Source organism: Meleagris gallopavo, chromosome 1 (genome assembly GCF_905368555.1).
Source record: "Meleagris gallopavo chromosome 1, MGAL_WU_HG_1.1, whole genome shotgun sequence".
In the NCBI taxonomy this organism is placed as follows: domain Eukaryota; kingdom Metazoa; phylum Chordata; class Aves; order Galliformes; family Phasianidae; genus Meleagris; species Meleagris gallopavo.
The window spans coordinates 176,121,052-176,139,883 of record NC_139404.1 but is presented as its reverse complement, the minus strand read 5'-3'; the positions used below and the strand labels follow the sequence as shown (position 1 = coordinate 176,139,883).

General features: G+C 37.5%; 1 protein-coding gene and 1 long non-coding RNA gene across 3 annotated transcripts in view; both read right to left on the bottom strand.

The window, feature by feature from the left end:
* LOC146545795 (uncharacterized) overlaps positions 1-18,293 on the bottom strand; it is a 28,387-nt gene extending 10,094 nt beyond the window's left edge. Inside the window, exon 1 of the long non-coding RNA XR_014881097.1 lies at positions 92-18,293. This is a non-coding gene — a long non-coding RNA (uncharacterized LOC146545795). The remainder of the gene's footprint in view (positions 1-91) is intronic.
* MICU2 (mitochondrial calcium uptake 2) overlaps positions 1-18,832 on the bottom strand; it is a 129,930-nt gene that overhangs the window by 93,991 nt on the left and 17,107 nt on the right. The window lies entirely within an intron of this gene.

The window sequence follows — 18,832 nt, the reverse complement described above, 5'->3', positions numbered from 1 at the left end:
CACAATAACACTATTTCAAAAAGCATATTCTCAGCTACAAAATGCTACTTTTCTGCACAGTCACCACCATTAGCTATGCATTTTCACTCACCACTGATGAACAAAAGCCTGCATGCCATCCTCACAGAAATCTGCATTGTCATCTGGAACGTGGCTTGTCCTTCTCATTGCTGTCCCCATTGCTAAAAAACACCACGCAGAGGCACGTCTGACATCATAGGCCAACATAATAAAATAGGAGGCATTGCTTTTGGAGCAGCATTCATAATTGGGAAGGGAGAGGAGGAGAAGAAACTCATACAATAATTTTAAATGTTGGAAGAAAAAATACATTTTCAGTTAATGATTTCACATAAATACATATGTACACAAACACAACACTACAACAGATACACTTATGAGAGAGAGAACACTCAATAGTGTCATTTTATTTGCATAATATCCAAAGGAACAGTACGATTCACCTGAACTTCATGTTTTCATGTTTCCAACTACATGCCGACACCATTTGCCCATGTCAGCCTTCATCTAAAATTCAATGCTCACGTGCAACCCCAACTCCTTACATTTTCTTTCTAGAGGGAGGGATTTAAGAGCCAAAGAGGCTGAAAAGTAGATATTGATTTTTTGTCACTCTGTAACTTATTTTGTAGTTAGCTCTGTAAACGCTAATGTTTGATGATGATAACATAGCTGAGAAGTGCCGAAGGCAGCTTGTAGAAATACCACGTACTTTGCCAGGTTTCCAATTCTGCTTTTTAAATCTACAAAGGTAGCCTACTGCTGCAAACTGCGACAAGAACACAGGACGTGAAAGCCAAACATTTCTGACCCTACATTTTCTACCTAACACACACACTTGTGTTTTTATTAGACTGAAGAATCCCAGTAAAAGCACTCAGACCACAGCAGATCAGAACATTTAAACACATGCAAAACTTGCTTAGGTCTCTTTGCATTTGACAAAACACTGAGAACTGTGCTCAGCTTTAAGGATATATTTATGCGCTGTTAGTTTAACCAGAATTTAAGCAAACAGAAATTAAGCATAATTTGAAAATCTTATTTCCAAAGAAAGTATTTTAGGGTGCTTTTTTAGCTGAGTTGTTTTACCACATTTGAAAACCAAGTATAAAGATGATACTACATACACACACATAATGGTCTCTCTAGAAATGAAATAGCCTGGGTCAATTCCAAGGCCATCTTTGTACTTTCCCCACATTCTGCATTCCAAGACTAGGGAGCCTGATTTTCTCAACTTTTTGCTTTCTTATATTTCATTTTCAAGGTGACTGTAGGACATTTTCACTGCATCCCGCCTATCTTCTCCAGTTTTTGCTATCTTCTGCTCAGTTTTTCCCTTCGTGAACAATGTGATGCTTGTGTAAATCAGAAAGCTCAAGGGAAGCCAGTGGATTTATACTAAGTACACATGAGAGAATCTATTTCATTTTTATTAATGTATAAAAAATTACAAGCCTGACTGATTTTGAAATAGTGCTCTGAGATTAATAAGAATCAGCCTTAAAACATGTTCTGAAATCATTTACAAAAGCAATTCTGTTTATATACATATATTATACAGGTGTATAGACACACACATAGATACATACTGTTAAGGGAGGAGAAAAAAGTAATCCTAATAGTCTTAAAAATGAACTAAGAAATTAATTATGAATTGTTAAACACTGTGAGCCACTAATGGGCTTAAGGAAATTTTGCTTTTACACTCCATGACTAAACTACTCAATAACTTTTGCATTATAAACCTTTTATTCATTAATTGCAAAAATATGGAAATAAGGAATTAAAAGACTTCTAATAGCTGCCTGCAGTAGGTTTTGGTTGTAGTAACAGCTTTCTGTTGGTGAGATGAGCTGCTTCTCTCCAGGAGTTACAGCTCTCACTTCAGTTCTGAATGAGCCAGTGCTGTGATCAGATTTGTGTCATTAGGATTTTGTGATAAAGCAGTAAAAAAAAAAAAAAAAAAAACAAAACAACAAAAACAAACCCTCTTCTTCCCTTCCCAGTTAGGAAAAGTAACAACAAAAAGCTCCCTGGAAACTGCAAATATATAGCAAAACCATGAGAAACACACACAGACTTCACATCTCTAATGTCAGATCCAGAGAGGGGAGAAAACTTGATGCGAAAATGATGTATCGAAACCTTTTTGCAGCATGGCCAGAAACCAACAGATCCTTCCTTCCTGAACAATCAATCCACTCTCTTCCCCCAAATCATTACCCTGTCAAAACATCAGACTGACAGCTCTCACAAAGAAGGAACAACAGATGCACAATAATGAATTTCTAATCTCCTAGGAAGCCCAATTGCAAAACGCCAAAAATAGAAAGTAAGGCTACCAAGGTAGTACCAGAGACAGTCACTGTCCACATCTCCAGCAATCTTTCCCCAGATTCTGTGGAGCAATGAAGCTACCAGGTCACAAGCTAGCCAGCTCTGGCTGGCTACACTGAAATACACAGAGAGAAAGGGTTTAGTGACCTGTATGTTCAATATAAACAAGGCATAATTTGGAGCAACTTGTTGTTTTCCCCTCAAATTTTGACTTCTTATAGGCAGTTTCTTTTCTATTCCGTCTCTAAATCTGTCTCAGCTTTGAGAATCTCATTTTCCACACTCATGGAAAAGCTTCCACAAAATCAGCCACCTCCTGGCAGCCCCAGGAAGGCACAGACCGCCTTCTGTTCTTTCCTTCTGTGAACCTGCCACTTTCCATGAAGATCAGTATGTAATTACACCACCGCCATTTTCTAATTAATATTATGGCATCTGAAAAATTTAATAATTGAGCTGATACAGGAAATAATTGCAACCTCTACAGTGCACAATAAACAGTAATGTGATAAGTTCGTATTTTGAATCAGCAGAAAAGCTTGGGCGTTCACTTGAAAATATAACAAATGGAGAAGCCCTCTCCATTAGTTCATCTAAACAAAGTATGTTAAATTAAGATTGTGTATTAACTGTTCTTCTGAATTCAACATTTATTTCAAACTGGAACATCCATGAACCAGCACAAATAATGCAATAATTGTTTACATGATATTTTAATAGGGAACGCCAAGGTATTAAACAGTCTTTTGTGACAGTAAGGATTTAATACACTTCTTTATAAGAACTTCCCCCTCCCCCAATAAAATACAAGTATAAATAAGAAATCCTTCACAAATGAACCGCTGAAGAGATTCCAACTCCCCACCCCACAGCATTCTTGCTCTCGAGTCAGACAGCATTTTACAAGGAAAATACAGAGCTTCCCTTTGAGTAAAAAGGAAAGAATGCCAATAATTAGCCACCCAGGAGGCATCTGTCTCACAATATTTTTGTTACTCCATGGCTTCCATTGTGATAGGATTTGTGAAGACTTACAAGCAGGCTTGGAAATATAGCTTTTAATTCAACAGTGCTGGCTTGCCGTAAGTAGTTGCCTCATTTGTTAGTCAGAAATCATCAAGGTCGTTACATTTGCTTGGACACTTTCAATGGCCACAGAAAACAGAATTTTTCGTGGTGCACCCCAGAAATTTGAGCTAAAAACTACAGCATTTACATAATGCTACTCTCACTCCATTTAAAGGGACAAAAATAGTTGCTGCTTTAAAAAGCAGAATAGAATTTTATGGCATACTTAACACAGATAAATATTAGTATCTGAATAAAAGGCTTATTTGGAAAGCTGATCTAGAAAAGACCTAAACATCATAACCTCAGATGCAAAAACTCTTAAGAGAACTTACTGAGCTCCTATCTAAAGACACAGAAGAATATAAACCACAGAATTACAGACATAGGTGAAATGACAGAGGTGAACAGAGATGCTTGCTTTTGCAATGATGAAAAAAGTTATCTCAAAACCAAAACAAATAAAAGGTCCCTGAAAGGAATGTTATGGGTAAACTCTTACTATATTCTGGGTCACAATCTAGAAGCAGAAAATGTTATTATCAAAGTACGAGAAAGTGAAGTTATATTCTGCTGAATAAAATGTGGTACAATTTTTGTACAAAAAAATCTACTTTTAAAACAAGGGGAGGATTTTTTTTTTTTTTTCCATCTTAAAAGAGTAATTTTGATTTAAACAAAGAAAACATAGCCTTTTCATTAACATTCTCAACAGGAAAGCCAGAGATTCAGAATGTGAATCAACTGTACTGCCCACAAAATTTAGGAAAAAAAACATTAGAAAATTTGACAGCTGTATATGTAGATACATATATGATCAGGTTTTTTTTTTTTTTTTTTTTTCCCCAAACAGCAGAAGTAATCCCAAGGTATGCTTCTACTTTCTGCAGCACATTTTAGATAACAAAGCAAAACAGAAAATCTTCCACTCAGAAAACAAAGAATAATTCCACTCAAAATCAAGCACAGAAGTTCCATTTCTCTGTATCACAGCTAGACAGAAATCCTACAAACTCATTTACTTAAAAGAGAAAGAAAAATTAAGAAGAAGTTTATTTTTCTTTTCTCTCTCTCTCTTTTTTTTTTTTCCCCTCACAATATGAGGAATTCAGGCAATCAACTGGAAAATCAATAGTCATACAACAAATGCACCAGACACCTGGATTTGAATTTGACCGACAGAGCTGCAGAGGAATGGTGCCTGGAGATGTACTCCATGTCCCTGTTTCTGTATGTCAGGTGAAAACTGAACCTGAGCAAGAACTTCTGCTGAGACAGATCTAGAAAGGTTTTAAATTATTATAATGTAGAAGTGAAAGAGGATAACAAATAATGATCAGGAACATTGAGAGGGAAATACCAACACTAAGCTAGAGCATGTTTCCATGATTATAGACTGCAGGCTTCAGAAAATTTAGCCCTGATTTTGATAGCTGCACGACTTGTCAACTTGCTAGGAAAGAGTAGTGCCAGTAACTCCAAAATTGTGTTAATTCTTAACAAGCACTGGCACATCAAGAGTAGCGACAATTGTTACCATATATCTGAGCCCAAGAAACAGATTTAAACAAGTCTGTCTGGGAATGCCTAGCTCACAATGTTAGGAGGAAAAAAGACAATGAGCTAAACCAATTGGAGCACAGATCTACCACTTGACTTAGCAGAGAAGTACAGATCAAAACTTTTCATTCCACTGCAGATAGAAAACAGAGCTTAAAGGCTACAGATCAAATCAAAAAGTGGGTCTCAGTGGGAAAAAAAGACGAAAACAAAAAGCCTTTAAGTAACTGATTGGCACGTATTACACTTAGGGTTCTCCTGGAGATCAGCATTTTCTGACTTCTGAGACTGTATGGCAAATACTCATCTCTGTGTCACTAACAAAATACTATCAAAAATGATCAGAATGCATTTAAAGGACAGAGTGGTTTTGCAGATGAGGTAGAAAAAAAATGTACCCTTTTGGCACCTGTTGAATATACACAGCATATAATGTTCTCTGAATTCTTCAAATTTTAAGGCTGCAGAAATCCTGTAGTGAAGTGGACAATCTGTCTACAAGCACCTAGAGTTGTAACCACCAGGTCACTGCACTGTTAACTGAATTTCTCCTGGAAGTTGTACTCCTGTAACATTCATTCTCTGTGCTTGTTGGAATCCTACTGAATCCCACTCAGACTCAAAAATAAGATGTGAAATTACTTCAGTAGAATCATATCAAAAAGTATCACTTTTCACTTAAATCTTCTGAAGCTAATTTAAAGTTCTGACAGCATGGGCAAAAGTTTAAACACAGTTTGGGGATTTGCCTTTTTTTTTTTTTTTTCTTCTTTTCAATTTAATACCTCATGTAGGCTTCCAGAAATTTTAGCCAACCACTTTAGCTTACCAAATGTGACCTTTGAAATTAAATACTTACATAACTGGTTTTGTAACAAGAAGATTATTCCTTCAACAGCAGAAATACTTACAGACTTGGCAAATCCTCTTCCCCAGTGTAGCCCAAGGCAGTTCCTGGACTGGGTATGACAGTGGGAGAAAGAGAGGCATGTAAGAATGTAGGGATGGTGCTGGGCTGGGAGGAAGGAATGCCTCACTTCTGAATGAACAGACATCATCAGAAGGGAAACTGCAGCCCATTCAATCCAAACAGAAAGGAAATGCCTGAAACAAGAGAGGGCAACCTTTCCCACCAGGGAGTTTGTCCTCCAAGGTTGAATTCATGAAAAAAAGCTTCAACTGAAAAGACAAGTGAAAAGAAATAGACAGATTTAAGCACCATAATATAAGCATACATCCTTGTAAGGATCTAATAGAAGACAGGACACATCCAGGAGGCAGAAAGCTACCTCGTGCCACCAGGGATCACTGACATGTAACCACATCACAGTGTTCACAGGCATGGTCACATTTGAGAATTTCATGAACGTGGCAGGCTCAAGTTTCGAGTAAAAAGCAGCAGACACTTCAAAATGAGGAAAATTATATTCAGGTAAAGATAAAAATAAGGTTTTTTTTTTTTCAAATTTTAATTTTGTTTCATGCGTTTTCATGTATGTGAGGAAAATGAGCTTGGGCAAGTGGCTTTGCACTGCTGGAGCAGTCAATTCTCACACTGCACATAATGGATTTACAACCTCAAATGTGTAATGCGGCCAAGCAAAAGGTGCTCTGGCAGGGGATTTCACATCTCATCAAATGACAACTGTGAACTTCACAGCAGAGATTAAACCCAAGTCTCAGTAGCCAACCATGTGGTAGTTCCATTAAAGGCACAGACAATTTAGCATGCCTAAAAATATAGTAATTATCCCTAAAGAGGGAAGTTTAAGAAGTGATACCTGCATAGATATACAGTCATACAGAAATCAGCATTTTTCTCTGACTCAACAGATCTTTTCAGCTTCTTTGTAACACAGAAAGTACAATGAATTATTTCTTTTTAAATATTCACAGTGTGTGACAGAAAGATGGTTGTAAAATAGGTTTCAGCACTGAAAAATTGATGTCTCATGCAGAGACATCATAAAATGAAGACAGGAATCAACTAAATAAAATTAACAGCAATTTGTTCCACAGCAGTTTAAAATATGGATGAGACTACCAATTATGCAGCTGTTGAACAGAACAACTCATTAAATAATTAAAACTGGATTATTAATTTTCTAGTTTTGATGTAATTTACTTGTACAACTTGCAAGCATCTCTGATTTATACTCAGGGCAGAAACTCATTTTGTGAGTTGGTTGCATTTGGCTAGAATTATTACTCTGTTTCTCACTACAAGTGTTTTATAAGCACTGAGCTCATGATTATTTTCAAGTACCAGAAATGGCAAACTGACTGCAACACTCACATAAGAAGGAAGCAACGTGCACGCTCCTTTCAAATAGTTCTTGGGGAAAAAAAAAAAAAAATCAAGGGAGGTTTGAACTGGGATGTGCCTGTAATGCAATTCTATTATACAGAGACAAGAAAACATAAGACAACCTCTTATTCATGCAGGACAAATAGCTGTGCCAAAAGCACAAATTACAGCTAATTACAGGGTATAACTCTGTCATCTTTCTTTCTATAACCTAGCCGTTTACACACTTTGATTTTTGACTTCCATTTGGGTTTATTAACATCAAAGCTTTGTCATCACTTATCTGTTTCTGCAGACTTTTTTACCCGAGGCAATAAATAAAAACTTCTTTGCATTTCAGCTTTTCAGATGCAAGGAAGGTTTAGTCTACATTGTTCTTATGCTTCATGCTTATTAAACTTTTGTATGTTGTTTTAAAGTTTATTGCCCTGGGCATATTGATCCTAAATGTACTATAATTAAACCTACTCTCATTGCATCTAAATGCATTAACACTCTCCTATGATAAATTTTGTTCTTACTGGTAATGCTATCTTTCATGTAATTACAATGCCTCAAATAGAAATGTAATGGACAATTTAGCTTAATGCATTGTTTAGCTTTTTGTCAAACAAAATGGCAATGAATTTTTTAATTAAGCTATATTGAGCTTTTTTCTGTATATATGGATTACAGCAAAAACACAGATGACCACCCCCAGTGGAATGGAGAAAGTAGTGCTAGAAGAATAAAATAATCTTGACAGCCATGTTGAAGATTTCCTCTTAAAGTTGAAATCGGAGAAAGGTGAGTGACAGACTTCTGCTTGAAAGCTAACAAGCACTAACAGACAGTCTAAAATTAATCTGAAGTCATCAACTGCTAAAATGTAACTTCCTAGCTGAGCATTAAATAAAAAGGTATTTCAAAATAAAATGTCTCTTGAATCACATATAGTACATCTGAATCCATTCAAATCCAATATGGGTAAGAATCTTCCTGAAAGAAAAAAGATTTTACAGAATGGACAAACTTTTTTTTTTTTTTGGTTATCATGAAGAAGAAGTTCCCTTACTGTTCCTTCTCAAGAAAGATCAGTTAAAGCAGAGTAGTACATACAAATAACTGCTGAAGTTATCTGGCCTCAGATTGAATACGCCCATTCTGTACAGCCATCTATCCAACAAAGCTTTAGAAAAATAGAGGTTAAGGAAACAAGTATAATTTTTAATACATTTCCACAATACTCCCAAGTATGGGAAAAACTATAGCTACAAATTTGTTTAATCAGCTCATCAAAGCCCTGCGATGATAAAAATTCAAAACCTCATCAAATGTTTCACTACTCCATGAATCTGACATTTAGAAAGTTCTAAGATTTCCTTTGAGTAATTGCTAGCAGTTTGAACCCTTATATCATGGTCACTGCTGGCACAACAGACTATGTCTTTATTTTTCCTGCAAAACCTTTTACATATTAGAATGCCTATGCTGTCTTCTCTGTAGGCTGAAGAACTGAAAACAATTTACTCTTTCTCCAAGGGATGTTCTCTATATTCTGATCACCCACACAGCCTTTGTCCAGACTCTGAGAAGTCCCAGCCTTCCCCGAAAGGGGACTGCTCACATGGAGTTCACTGCTCCAGCAGAGTCCCCCATAATACTGACTGAAGATAAGGCTGACTCCGCTCATTTTACTGGCTACACTCTTATCCACAGATTGCAGTGGAAGAATCACCCCTCAATCAGTAAACTGCTATCAAATCAAAATAATGCAAATCTTTTTCTGGAGGACTGCTATGGTTTACCAGAAGTAAATGTTTCCTTATCTCCACTGAGATTCATCTATTGGTTTGCAGATTATTCTTCCAGCTTTTCAGGATCATTTTGAAATGTGACCTTGTTCTCCTGTACAGCCCCTTCCGTATTCTGTGCTATCTGCACAATGATCCCAGCTATTCTCTGTCATCAAGATCATTAGGCAAAAAACAGAAAGAACAAGACTCCAGGCAGGTTTCCAAAGAAACTCTACTAAATGTATCTTTTCATTTTGAGAGAAAGTCATTAACAATTAATAGCAAAACTAATCCAACCATTTTTGCACTTACTGTACGTAAGTTTCTCCTAGACCACATTTCTCTGCATTACTTGTGAAAATATCACAGAAGACTAATTAAAGCCTTTAAGTAAAGTCAGAGCAAATGGCAGCTACTCTTCTGGTTCTATTTGCATGTTCTACTACTTTAATATAGAGAAATTAAACTGTTTGTGATTACTTACTCTTGACAAGCCCACGCTGGCAATTATTCATCTGTTCGATATCTTGTAGATACATAAAAACAGTTTGACAAACCATTTTTCTCAGTATTCAGACGACTGCATCCACTGTTCCCGATTCCTCTCTCCTCCTCGACAACTGGTACATTTATTCAGTCCATCCTGCACCACTCCTCAAAGATCAGGTTGCTATTAGATGACTTAGAAGGCGATTTGGATAACACAAGCAGTAAATGTTGGCAGCACTGCTTCAGATGAGTTAATATGGCTTTATCCTTTCCATAATTCCTACTTAGCAACCAACTGGAAAAAATCTCAAGACAGGGATGATTATAAGCTAGAACTTACGCAAAGAAGAGTATATTTGTCTCTGTATCCTCAATAAAATCACTAGAACAACACTACATTCGTCTGACACCATCTCAAAGAGGTAAATTCTGTGTGGTTTTTTCACATCTCTTACCTTCATTTCTAATGACTTTTTCCACTAAAGTTTGTTGTGAAAATCATAAGGGGGTAAGTTCAATGAAGTAGGATCATAGCCACCTGCAACGCTTTTTCCACTGAAGTTTCAGCACTAGAGGTCAGGTAACAACGGCATTCTGATACAAGTATATCCAGATCTGAACCTTGCTTTCACTTCAAAGGTGCTCATACACCTAAAGACATTCTGCCTTTTGTGTAATATTTACACATTGCATAATATTTTGTGTTTCTAATCTAAAAATTGAAGACAATTTTTTTCATTTTGTTTTAGCCAGAAAATGTTTCACTTCAGAATTTTAGATACGTAACACCAGCTTTTTCTTTGCCTTCACGAAGCTTCATCTGCTTCACTTGGAGGATGCCTTGCTATACCCTTTGAGCTCACAAGTAGCTGTTTTAGTCTTCTGGCTTTTTTTAAGTGCTTACATTTTCTCGTGTCTGTAGTCTTTTCCCAATAGCTTCCCTTTCTGGTTTGGTGTTAAAATTCCAATTATTTTCTATGCTTCCTCCATAACCCAGTTCCTGTCCTCATAAATTATGGCTTTTTCATTACTGAAACTGGATTTGAATCAAAAATGAAACCAAAATTCTTACACATTTCTTTTATTAAGAAGAATGATAGTAGCTTTAAAAATGTTAAAAAATGAAGTTTAAAATAAGATGTCCCAAACGACATGAAATTCTGGAACAGTCTTCCAATTAAGAGATTACAAAAACAAAAAACACAATAGGTTAAAATGGACAGCCATTTGTGACTTGAACTAGGCACTACACATTTACCTGCTACGGAAGGGTTTTAGATTTGAGGTCCCAAAGTACTCTAGCTAGCCTACAGGTTCCTAAATATCTACTGCTCTTTCTGAATCGTTTTACACTTCCTACCATTACCTCTCCCCAGTTTGTGTGACATGCCCAAACAATAAACTTACCGTGTATCATTGGCTTTCTTCACCTGATCTAGTAGTTCTAGTCATTTTTTCTTGGCTCTGTGCTTTGGCCTACAAATACGGCAGGTCTCTTTTGAAACCGATACAGTGCCCTTTCATTAAGATCACAGACATCCACTCTGCAAACAGATGTTCGAGCTGAAGGAGGCAGTTTCCCTTCCCTCCTTTTCATTGTTCATTACTGCTTTATCACCAGTGATGCATGCTAATGCGGTCAGTTTTGCCTGAAGCAGGACTAGAAACATCACATGGCTTGGCTGTGGGGAGCAATTGGCAGCTGATGAATAGTAAAAAATGATTAAGAGTGGTAACATTTTCTACAGACTTAGTACAGAAGACAAAGCTTGCCCACTTACCTATTGGTTCTACGTTGTCCCTTCTTTCTGCCATTTATGTACCATTCACCTACTTCCTTATGACTTCTTCCATCAGGGAAGACAAGGAAAATACATTTTTATGTATTTTTCCCAAACTTTCAACTTATTTCCTGTTCTTAGTTTGTACTGGATCTGCTGTCCTGGAATCCAGAAGTCATTTACCTTGGCATTTAGTTGGTACACATCCATCAAGTCACTTTCATGACAGTTTTCCAATAACTGAAGAGGTCCAAACCCTCATTATTGACACCAATGACTTGGTGATTCTGTTACATCTCTACCTGCCTTTTCTGAAATGCAGAAAATTAGAAGGTCACCAGAATATTTATCTCTAACCACCTTCCACGATCTGCACTAGCCTCACTTCAGCACGTTGACAGAAATTTGGCAGCGTCATTTTTAATGGTGAAAGTTATCTGTTTTCCCCCAGCACAGGAGACAATGCTTTTTTCCATTTTGTACCTATATATGCTACTAGCATTCCAGACAAAGATGGTACCTGCTGGATTCTGTTCTTCAGATTCATCCAACTTTCTGAAATGCTTCCTGGCCAGCACTTAGCATATTTATTCAGAATTTATTACAGATACTTTGCAGAACATTAGAAATTCAAGATTTCGTGCCAACAGGAATTAAACAGCAGATATCCTGACTAAGAGTATAGATATCTGACTGTGTTCATACATGAGCAATTGAAACCACAAATACTTGAGGTTAATTCTGGAACTCACTCAAAAAACACCAAAAAAAAAACAAAAACAAAAGCCACCAAACAACCCAGCAGGTAAAGTTCAAAGATGAGCTACAAGGTCGATTACATCTTGTGAAACATATCTAGAGTTCAATCTATTTCTCCCCTCTGAAAAGATTACAGAGTAATTTATTTTAGGATAGTTATTTCCTAGAAAATTACTAAAGCTTCTTTATTTCGAGGTGCGATCTACAGGCATAGCAAGAAAAAATTAGAAGATTCAAAAAGGTGCCAGACTGGCACCTATGACAATAACAGGCGAATTGATGCTGTAAGAACAATGATGATGGCTTTCACAGTCTCTCCAATAAGCAAACAAAAATCCACAAGGGGTTTAAGATGGCAATATACAATTTGTTCTGCTCTCCTATGCCTTGCAGAAATAATTTGAGATGGGTAATATTGAAAAAGATCATCATTGTAGCTCCTTGAAGTGGTAAAATTGTTAGAAACTCAGAAGCTTCAAGCATGCTAGCTGCCCAAAACCAGGAACCTGAAACATCAAGCTTCCTGCACATTAGTTGATCCCTACACTGAAGTGGATTTTAGATGTGTTATGTCACAAACAGCCTATTACAAACACGTTCTTTGTAAAGAAATATGTAATGATTTCCTTTCTTTATGACAAAAACCACAGTTGCTTTGAAGGATTTAAACCCAGCCGTTTGTGTGTATGTGTGTCTACATACACATATGTATGAATATGTGCACACATATACATGCAAAGAACTACATATAAGCAGTTATACACAACATTCTGATAATTGGAGAATAATGGCACCAGTATAAACAGTCACTTTATGAAGTACACAGGGTCAAGTAGTTTCTGTTTACTTTTCAGTATGATAGGAAATTAAAAAAAAAAATGCTATTTTAAAATATTTGCCTGCTTTCAACCTACCCCTTGAAACAGAGCAGTAAATTTGACAAGAAATAAAAATTGTGTGATGAAGTGCAGAAAATGAGAGGTTATAGTGCTATTACTTCTTTATAACTGACATTTGGCAAAAACATCACTTGAATTTTAGATGGACTGTATGTGTTCTGATTTGATACACATAAATAAACAAACTGATTAATTTTTACACTCTTTTGCTCAAGGGAATCAGAACATAACTCCCACAAAATTTGTACTTCAGCATATTTCAAGCTTAGGACAGAAACATAGCTCCGAGCATCACCAAAAAGACCATTCCACAGAGATCTCCCTGCACAGTGGTCTGTAGTGTCCTCTCCACTGTATGACCAGGCAACTTGTGTATTTTAACCTGCTACAAAACTGCTACAATCTGCCATTCCAAACATGTAAAACCATAGACTTAGAACTTTTTCCAAAAGTACGTACATTGAAAATAGTGTACGTGCAAGAAAATGTACTTGAAACATAACTTTTGTTGAGTCATCTGTACACAATGGCTGAGATTCTGGAGAACAGCCACAGCAATGACAACAGAGTATATCCCGAGTTGGAAGGGACCCACAAGGATAATGGAGTTCAACCCCTGGCTCCAAACAGGACCACCCAATATCCAATCCCTGTGTTTGAGAGTGCTGTCCAAATGCTCCCTAAGCTCCTGCACTGGGGCCGTGCCCACAGCCCTGGGCAAACTGTTTCATGCCCACCGCCCTCTGGTGCAGACCCTTTCCCTCACCCCCAGCTGCCCTCCCCTGACGCAGCTCCATGCCGTTCCCTCGGGCCCTGTCGCTGTCACACAAAGCAGAGCTCAGCGCTGCCCCTCCGCTCCCTGTGAGGAGCTGCAGCCGCCATCAGGCCTCCCCTCAGCCTGCTCTGCTCTGGGCTGAGCACAACACCAACTCATACGTCTTCCGCTCTAGAACTTTCTCTGTCTCCATAGCCCTCGTTTGGACACTCTCTAAAAGCTCTATGTCCTTTTTATACTGCAGCACTCAAACTGCACGCGGAACTCGAGGAGAGGCCACAGAGCACAGAGGGAAAACTACTTCCCTTGATCTGCAAGCAATGCCATATTTGATGCACCCCAGAATACAACTGGCCTTCCTGGCTGCCTGGACAATGTACATACGAAAGATAAAATGTTAAATGAAGATGCTAAATTCTAATTTCTTTTCTTTATTTTTAACAATGGGTGTGCACCTAGTAACATCATCCACTTTAATTTGATTGAATCATTCTCATTGGTGAGAGAGAACTGCTGGTGCACAACGTTAACTATGGTAATTCTGAAAGCCATAAAGAAAGCAAAGTCAAGTGGAAAAAAAAGAAGTCATTGAAGAACAAAATAAGCCAAATTATGACAACAGAGAAATACATGAACATTGGTACACCATAAAACTTAAAAAGAAAGTTTTATATGGTATACAAAAATGAAACATGGCCACACAAAATATTGTGTGGCACAAGAGGGACACCAAAAGAGGAGAATCTCCAGGTAGCGGATGGTATTTAGGTTTAAAGAATGGGGTTAAAGACACAAATGACTGAAATTTCTCATAACACTTAACAGCAATGTGACTATAGCTAGGTTCTACACATCATTTTGGCAAAAATATGTTCCACACCAGAATGTAACAATAATAACAAGGCAAATTGAAAGAGAATTTCAAGTGCTACACTTTTATTTGTGCAACCAAGAATAACAGTGGAACTCATCTTACTATTTTATTCCAAGTTCCAGAAAAAGAAGTCTACAATCTAATACATCTATAACGAGAAATTAACAGACCTTCCTCTGGAGGATCTATTATATAGTACCAAAATCCAATTGAAAACTGAGTTTAAGGAGATAATGGAGGAAGTAATATTGCCTGTACAAATTAAGAACAATTCAGACAATAGCAAGTTTTCTCTAATAGTTTGGATAAAATTTCTATATTAAATGAAAGATTAAGTATAACATAATTTTCCACAACAAAGAAAGGCAGCGCTCCTGTGCATTTGACATCTCCAGGTTATTTACTAAGATCTAATGATATTTTTCATCTCTCCATTTGCGCTTCTGCAAGTCTGGAATTGCCTGAGATGAATTGTTTTTGCCTATACATATTTTCTGTTAAGGTTTTGTTTTCATGTCTGTATTCCTAACGCAATTCTTTTTAAGTCTGTTTTCTGAATAGCCGGAACATAAGTGCTGAAATAATGACTACCTGTTGATTCTATAATTCTAAATGTTATCATTCCATATCAAGACAATTAAGCTGCAAAAACCTGACCCAAGCCCCACAGGACTAGACATGGTCCATCAATGCTGAATGTCAAGTTCTGAAAGCTAAATAGCATTCTAACATAAGTACTGTGAAATGGGAACCTTTAAAAGTCCCTTCCAACTCAAGTGATTCCATGATTCTACATCAGCTAATGACAACAACAGCAGCTCAAAGGATGCCCATCTCTTATCAGTATGTGCTGCTTTCCTTACAGCAAATGCATTAAAAGAGCATGTATTCATAACATTGTTGCCTCCCATTAACTTTAGAAATAATGGCAGTGCCATCTTACCCACAGCGTTTTCAATGTACAAATTAAAGTTTTGAAACATTCTTAGTAAAGCAGAGAATGCATGCCAAATAAAAGATCGCAAGGAAATTATAATTACATGTTCAAAATTGATTTAAAGACTTTGCACAATAAGGATGAAACATTCTGATTCAATGAAAATTTTCTCTGTTCTATAGGGAATAATAAATGCTATGAGTACAGTGGAGGTGCACAGTGGGATTTTACGGCTCTTAAATTAATGTTGAATTTTTAACTTCTATCATGCACATTTTGGGAGCTCCATTTCAGACATCCATTCTTCAGAGAAGCTGGTATTTTACTATTCTTTCCATATCGGGAAAACAATTGTGTTTCATCTCAATTGTAAGTTAAATCTTCAGCTCTTAGGCAAGCTATGGGCCAGATATTTCTCCTTGAAATTCAGATGATGATTGATCAGCAGCTTCGTGCAAGAAATTTTACTATTTTTCCACCATCAAGCAAAGGAAGGGAGAGAATCTAACTTCCAAGACTGTCAATGAAGCACTATTGATACCACTGTCCTTCTGAACTTGCTAGCATCCCTTTCATTCATTAGACATCTTTCAGAGGCCTTTATATGCCCTTCTGGTTGCCCTTCATATCATCTCTCTCTAGATTCAACTCCAGCTGGGCTTTACTTTTCCTAACCCCAAACCTGCACATTCAGAAAGTGCCTCTATATTCTTTCCAGGCCGCTCATCTCTTATGTCTCTTGCACACTTGCATCTTATGTTCAAGTTCAGTGAGGAGCTCCACAAAGGCTCCTGCTGCCTCTGTTCGAATTCCTACGTGTGGGTGTGGGCCATTCTCGAAGGCTGAACGAAGTGAACCTTGAAAATTGGTGAGCTCTCCTGGATTCCATTTTGCTCTAGGACTATAAGATATTTTCCAAGCAGATCTCTGAGCAGGCCGCAGTCTGTTCTCCTTGAATCCAGAGCTGTGATCCTGCTCTTTGCCTTGTGCCCTCCTCTCAGGATCCTGAGCTCCACCACTTCATGGTCTACACAGTCAAAACTGCTTCCAACCTTCACATCGTCAACCAGTTCTTCCTTCTTTGTTTGCAAGTATGAAGTCTGGAAGAGCATCTTCCCTTGTTTGACTGGTGACTGAAAAGCCAACAGTTACCTCCTAGGTACTGGAAGGTTGCTATCAGGCCTCCTTGAAACTGCTTCTTAAACCTCACTACGGTTGAAAAGGCCCAGCTCCCTCTGCCCCTCCTCACAGAGCTGGTGTTCCAGTCCCTAGACATCTTGGTGGCTCTCCACTGAACTCATTCAAGCTAGTTGATGCCTCTCATATACTGGAGGGTCCAAAACTGGAAGTGGTGTTCTACATAGGACCTAAAGGATGCTAAGTTAAGGGCGATAAATCTTTTCTTTTCCAAGTCTAGTGGCTTTACTCTTGTTAATACAATCCAGGATACTGCTAGCCCTTTTTGCTACTGCCTGCAAGCAGCCTGTTCAGTCTGCTGTCCAACAAAAGCCTCAGATCCTTACTACAAAGTTACTCCTCAGGATGCATTACTGCAAGAAATTCTTCATTCCAAGGTATAGGACTTTGCATTTCTTTTCTGAATTTCATAAGGTTCCTGGCCCACTGCTCCAGCCTAATGTAGGCCTCCGTCCTTCAAAGTATATTGGTTCCCTTAATTTGGTGTTACCCGCCAGCTTCACAGAAAGTGAACTCTGCCACCTCCTCTGGTTCACTGATAGAGATACTAAGCAGGATGGGTCCCAGAACAGACCTCTGTAGTACTCCACTTTCACTGGCCCCCACATCAAGCATGGCTCATTAGCCATTACCTTCTGAGGATGATCTTTCAAGAAGATGATTTATTAATTGTTTTGACCACACATTCAGCAACCTAACTTGGATGAAAGAATATTTTGAGTGACAGTGTTGAAAGGTCTTGCTTAAATGCAGGTACATGACACCCACTACTTATGGACCCTTGTCCACAACTCCAGTCACTTTACCATAGAAAGCAACCACATTAGGAATTATTTACCCTTGGTAAAAAGTGTTCCCTATAGGTGGATAGGACAGAAAATGATAACATTCAGAAAAAAAAGAACAAAGAACAGATTCAAAAGTGAATAAAGAGAGCCATTCAGATCAAGATGAAATGCATGAATTGCCGTAGGAATACCCAAAGTCTAAACAACTTATTGGGTAAATCAGAAGACAGAATTCTATAAGAGGCTATAACAAACATACTAATAACTCAGCAGATAGAAGACAACAAGTAAGACAAGGCAATTTCAGCATGAAAATGGCGCAGTCCACACTGACAAGTGACACTGCACATTTTTTCAACACTTGTACCTGTTTTTCAACACTTGTACCTGTTTCAAAAGATGCAGACTCAAAATGACAATGTTAATTTATACTAATTACCAAAATGAGCTCAAATGGAAACAGGAATAAAGAAATTATTAGATTGGACATGTCCTCCAGATCAGAGATACAGCAAACCAGGCTGAGCAAATACAGTGACAAATCCAGAAAATGCAGCCTGTTGACTTGTTAGGAAGGACCACTTTTTCCACAGGAAACTGTAACTTCAAAAGTCATTTGAATATTAATATTTATTAAAGGAGTAAGATGAAGCACAATACTAATGAAAATAGCATCATCAAGCAGCCAAACGTTTTATCTGGCAAACTAAGTTTATTTGCATGCCTCTGCTGAAAGTGCAAGTGCTTTCTATTTTCTAATACTTACAAATAAATAAAAGTGAAGAATTGTTCTTGCAGCTAGTATGCTGATACCTTTATTACCACGCAGCAGGCTACTAGTGTCTTGAAAAGGTAGACTTTCAGTAAATAGCTGTCAGCAAGTCTATGCATGACTGAAGTCAAATTACAAATACTAAAGCAACAGGTTTTTGAACTCAATGCCAGCAAAATATCATGTATCTAATCCAGGAAAGAATTACAGACCTCAAGACTGCTATTATTTTATTATCCATGCCATTCACTTTTTGGTCTGCTTCACAGCTTTGTTTGAACTTACTAATCAATGGCGCCTACAATTGGTACTCCACCAGTAACATGTTTCTACATGTTCATAGACAACAAAATGATTTAATATTGAAATGATCTATGCATTTTATTACAGTCGTGCAAAAAATAGCCAACAATGTTACTAGCACAAATAAACACACATTCACTGGCAAGCAACACAGGTTAAGTCCTATGAAATCTTTGCATCCGA